Here is a 6,324-nt window from a genome sequence, read left to right as displayed (position 1 = left end):
TAAATTCTGCCAAGTCACTGGTTTTCCTGGCTAGCTCAGGCAACCCATTCCATGCTCTAATAGCACTAGGGAAGAAGGAGTATTTGTACATTTTGTCCTAGCATGGAATGAGAAATGTGTCTTTATCTTTGTGACTTTCTGAGTATTTTATTAAATTTTGTTTTTGTATTTGAAGATTATGGTTCAGTGTTTTATGTATAATTGCTAGTTTACTTTTGAGTCTTCTATCCTGAAAGTTTTCTAAATTTAGTGATTAAACTAAAGGTGTTACTATGAATATTCGTTTGTTATGAATCTCACTGCTCTATTTTGTGTCTGTTCCAGTTTCTTAATGTTTTCTTGAGTTGAGGGGTCCCAAACAGAGGATGCGTATTCTATTATTGGCCTAACCAAGGTTAAATAACATTTTAGTTTTATGTTCTTATTTGATTTATAAAAATTTCTTTTAATAAATCCTAATGCTTTGTTTGATTTTTTTAATGTTTCATCAATATGGGGATTTTATGACAGTTTTTCATTTATTATAACACCTAGGTATTTTGCGTTTTTGATTTCTGTTACTGGTTCACCATGAATAAGATAAGTGGAATTAATTTGTTTCAGCTTTTTTGTTACTCTTAATAACTGACATTTTTCTGGGTGGAAAGACATGCTCCAATTTGATTTCAATTTCTGTAATTCATCTAATTCTCTTTGTAAAATTTCTGTATCTTGTGTTGTTTTTTATTGTTCTATATATTATGCAATCGTCTGCGAATAATCTGACTTTTGTTTCTGAAGTAATGCAATTTGGTAAATCGTTTATGTAAATTAAAAATAGTAGTTGACCTAAGACTGTTCCTTGAGGTACGCCTAAGTTTACTGTTATTGGTGTTGATTTAGAGCAGGGGTGGGCAAATTACGACCCGCGGGCCACATGCGGCCCACCGAAGTGTTTTATGCGGCCCGCCGACACCTACAGAAGTCATGTGTGCCCACAGTATATACTTATAAAAATGCAAATATATTAAAAATAATATAAATATAAATTATTGAAACTGTCATTATAAATAGTTTCAAGCAAACGAAGACTATGCTTATTGGCTATACATCAAAACACTCAGTTCAAAACAGAATCTCCGATCAGTATTTATTCAATGCTATGAAGAACTGTGTTGAATGTTAGGTATGCTTGGAACAAGATGGCAAGGGTGACAACTGGTGGAGCTTGATCTTTGACTGAGTAAAATGGTGGGTCTTTTTAAATACCCCAACCATAAACTTTAAACTGGAAAAATTGCACAAAGCTGCATAAAATAACAATTTGACATAGGTCAAACGGTAATAGTAAACGTGAAAAATATAAAATCTCAAGGAAGAAATTGTTCTGTTACTAGAAGGACTGTGAATTTGTTACCAATATTTCTAATAAAGAGTAGAAGACAGATTTCAGGTTTCATAATATCCACCGCAATGAGTCCCTTGCATATGAAATGTAAATGGATGCTAAATCAAACAAGGCCTTCCCATTTCTACAAGCAAGCAAAAGAAAACAGATTTTGTCATTTTCCTTTGCTGAAAGGTGAAATTATTTCTAGTGAAATGATTAAAAGTACAACACTTATTCAGATTCTTTAATTTTGCAATTTATAAAAGCAAATTTTAAGACGTCAAGAACCAGTTTTCAATACCATTAGCTCACCATTTAGCGCAGAAGCTGATTTAGCTTCAGAGGACTTTACTCGAGCAAAGAGAAGTTCCAGTCAGTACTTCAAGAGGAGCCTTATGGGTGCCAGAATCTGTATGTCAACACTTTAAAAAATGTGCTGCTGTTCACACTATTTGTGTACACATACATCTGTTCTTCTTCTTCTTCATTCTTCTTCATTCTCATTTTACATGTTGGAGGATTCAGATCAGTAATCCTATATCTAAGATGAACCGCGCAATGTTTTCTAGATCAGGCAGTTCTCCGAATAGCTTTGGCTCTATAGGAGGGCCCTTGGCCAGAGTCCTATTCGGGTCTCTGATTTAGCATGCACCATTGAAGGACATGGTCAGCATTCCGTGGTGATGCTCCAAAAGGGCAAGTTTCGCTCGTCTCGACATTTAACTTCCGGAACATATAGTGTCTCATCCAGTGAACAAGCATTATATTTTGGGTGAGGGGGGGGGGAACTAAACAAGTATAATTACTGGTCGATTTTGACTGACTAGAATTTGACAGCAGTCACAAGGTTAACAACTAGTAAGCTAGTTCCACAGTTCTGGAACATTTTGCACGAGTGTAAAAAGTAAAATACTGCACATTAAGTACAACTGTATATTAATGGGTTATTGTAATATAAAAAGACAACAGTAATTACAATTTTTTTTATTTTTATTGATTTAAAAAATTGCTAACTTTTCTTGTCATTCCTTAACGTGGAGCGTGGGAAAAAAGAAACGTGAATATAATACAGTGTAACTATGAATAAAAAATTAGCTAGATTATCTTTCTAAGTTGTATATATTAATGCGGCCCGCCATTTCCAAATTTAAAGAAATGCGTCCCTCGATCCAAAAAGGTTGCCCACCCCTGATTTAGAGCCATTTATTATTAAGAATGTGCTCTCCCTATCAGAAAATCTTTAATCCACTGATGCAATGGGCCATCAATGCCAAAATATTTTAATTTTTTAAGCAAACTATGGTGGTGAACTTTGTCAAAAGCTTTGGAAAAATCTATTTGCTCACTGTTGATTAGAATCAATTTCTCTTGTCTTAGAAAAGTAACGATCTTTAGTTTTCAAAGTTTAGAAATAATACAATACCACTTTTCGGATTTTTTTTTTATTAGAATGGGCTATTAATCACAAAACTATATATTGACGCTAATATATGAAACAAAGCCATTTCCTGTTAGTTTCCTTTGCGATAATGTTTCGAAAATCCTTGATCGAAATAATTCACATCTGTTTAAATAGATTAGATTTTTCGATCTAGATCTAAACATTAAAATATATTTTACATAGGTTAGGGTTGAAAAAAAAACTTTACAAAACAACGCATTGTTTCAACTTTTTTTTTTAAAATGTCCCATTTTTTGTAGTGTTAAAAGATCTCCATGTCCAGTCTAGATATAATATATATATCTTATCTTATCTAATATAATACAGACGTTACTTCAAAAAAGAAGATGATTACGTCCTACGCGTCATGCATTTAGTCATGCATATTAACCAATGACTTAAATTCTGCCAAGTCACTGGTTTTCCTGGCTAGCTCAGGCAACCCATTCCATGCTCTAATAGCACTAGGGAAGAAGGAGTATTTGTACAAATTTGTCCTAGCATATGGGACGAGGAATGTGCCTTTATCTTTGTGTCTTTCAGAGTATTTTATTAAATTTTGTTTTTGTATTTGAAGATTATGGTTCAGTGTTTTATGTATGATTGCTACTTTACTTTTGAGCCTTCTGTCCTGAAGGCTTTCTAAATTTAGTGATTTTACTAAAGGTGTTACTCTAGTCAAATGTGAATATTCGTTTGTTATGAATCTCACTGCTCTATTTTGTGTCTGTTCCAGTTTCTTAATGTTTTCTTGAGTTGAGGGGTCCCAAACGGAGGATGCATATTCTATTATTGGCCTAACCAAGGTTAAGTAACATTTTAGTTTTATGTTCTTATTTGATTTATAGAAATTTCTTTTAATAAATCCTAATGCTTTGTTTGATTTTTTTGTAGTTTCATCAATATGTGGATTCCATGATAGTTTTTCATTTATTATAACACCTAGGTATTTTGCGTTTTTAGTCTGTGATACTGGTTTGCCATGAATAAGATAAGTGGAATTAATTTGTTTTAGTTTTTTTGTTACTCTTAACAACTGACATTTTTCTGGGTGGAAAGACATGCTCCAATTTGATTCCCATTTCTGTAATTCATCTAATTCTCTTTGTAAAATATCTGTGTCTTGTGTTGTTTTTATTGTTCTATATATTATGCAATCGTCTGCAAATAATCTGACTTTTGTTCCTGAACTAATGCAATTTGGTAAATCATTTATGTAAATTAAAAATAGTAGTGGACCCAAGACTGTACCTTGAGGTACACCCGAGTTTACTGTTATCGGTGTTGATTTAGAGCCATTTATTATTACAGTTTGTTCTCTCCCTATCAGAAAGTCTTTAATCCACTGATGCAGTGGACGATTAATGCCGAAATATTTTAATTTTTTAAGCAAACTATGGTGGTGAACTTTGTCAAAAGCCTTAGAAAAATCTAGTAAGATAGCATCTATTTGTTCACTATTATCTAAACCTTTTGAAAAATCATCAATTAGTCCTATTAGTTGTGTTTCACATGATCTATATTTCCTAAAGCCATGTTGGTATGGTGTGAGGACATTATGTTTGTCTAAGTGGTTTATGATGTTGCTACATATTATGTGTTCTAGGATTTTACATGTGATGCTGGTAAGTGATACTGGTCTGTAGTTCCCTGGGTCAGATTTTTCTCCTTTTTTAAATAGGGGGGTGACATTAGCTTCTTTCCAGTCCTTTGGTACTCTGCCCTGGTTAAGTGAAGCCTGAAAGAGTATTTTGAACACTGGGGCTAGCTCATTACTTAGTTCTTTGAGTAATCTAGCTGGAATACCATCAGGTCCAGAAGCTTTATTTGGTTTGGTGTTGGCTATAGGTCTATGGTGTAAAGATTTACTTTAAAGTTATTTTTTTTCCGCAAAATTATTATTATTATTATTTATATAAGTACCAAGTGTGTTTTATATCGTCAATATCATAAGCAAATTATATTAATTTAAGTCTATTTAAGACATTTAAACACATTTTGTGACAGAAAACAGACTGTATCAACACATTGGATTGGACCAATTCTAACACTATGATTTTCAATTTATCGAAAACAAAAACACACAAATATAATCTGGCAAAAGACTTTAAAGAATGCGTAGCAAAGACTAAAATTATGTTTGATTATATAGGTGATTGATTCTGTAATAAACAATATGGATTTAAAATGTATGTGTTTTAAGTAAACAAATGAGAATTGTGGTTGACTCTCCGATTTAACTTTCTTTCCTAACTGACGATACGAACGTTGATTCCACCAGAATGTGGTAAATAATTACGGAGAGAAAGAGTTAAGCAAATTAAAAGACATCCCGATGTAGACACAAAGCTGAGAGTAGATGAAAGCAATGACTTCCCACCAATTCTATGAGGCAGTAGGAGGAATTCAAAATAGTGTGTCCTACTTTACCTGGTTTTTATTCAAGATGTTAAGCAGCTATATTAATTTTGCGTGGACATTCCATCACTGCCTATACCTTAGTCTGTTAAACCACTGGGGCATTATTCATAATCTTGGTAACCGTCTTTTTGCATTCCTCTTTGTTGTTTGCTTAATTAGAATCAATTTCAATAACAGGCTCATACATACTCTTATGTTGTCTTCCCATCGCTTTCTCTGTCTGTCTGCTCTTCGTTTAGCTGGTACTTTTCCCTGGCAGGGGCGTGAACACGAGGTTATCGAAACGTCCAAACAACAGTCTAGCGCGCATACCGAACGACCCGGAAGTCATATTTGCGAGCCCTGAGAACCTTGTGATAAGGCAATGAAGTTTTTGATTGCTTTTTTTTTTTGTTGACAGTGATTAGCAGGTTATTGTGGAGCCAAACTGTTGACAGTGATTAGCAGGTTATTGTGGAGCCAAACTGTTGACAGTGATTAGCAGGTTATTGTGGAGCCAAACTGTTGACAGTGATTAGCAGGTTATTGTGGAGCCAAACTGTTGACAGTGATTAGCAGGTTATTGTGGAGCCAAACTGTTGACAGTGATTAGCAGGTTATTGTGGAGCCAAACTGTTGACAGTGATTAGCAGGTTATTGTGGAGCCAAACTGTTGACAGTGATTAGCAGGTTATTGTGGAGCCAAACTGTTGACAGTGATTAGCAGGTTATTGTGGAGCCAAACTGTTGACAGTGATTAGCAGGTTATTGTGGAGCCAAACTGTTGACAGTGATTAGCAGGTTATTGTGGAGCCAAGCTGTTGACAGTGATTAGCAGGTTACTGTGGAGCCAAACTGTTGACAGTGATTAGCAGGTTATTGTGGAGCCAAACTGTTGACAGTGATTAGCAGGTTATTGTGGAGCCAAACTGTTGACAGTGATTAGCAGGTTATTGTGGAGCCAAACTGTCGTTGTTTATAAAATAACCTTAGCAAAATAAAAAGTTTTACCTCACTTATGGAGCTCAGCAGTGATGGTACAGCAGTCTATTGAAGTAGAAAGTTCTAAGATAAATTTCGATAATTTTATAACAAGAAAACTTACAAAAAAATG

The sequence above is a fragment of the Biomphalaria glabrata genome, chromosome 14 (assembly GCF_947242115.1).
Source record: "Biomphalaria glabrata chromosome 14, xgBioGlab47.1, whole genome shotgun sequence".
In the NCBI taxonomy this organism is placed as follows: domain Eukaryota; kingdom Metazoa; phylum Mollusca; class Gastropoda; family Planorbidae; genus Biomphalaria; species Biomphalaria glabrata.
Note: the sequence above shows the minus strand (reverse complement) of the source record.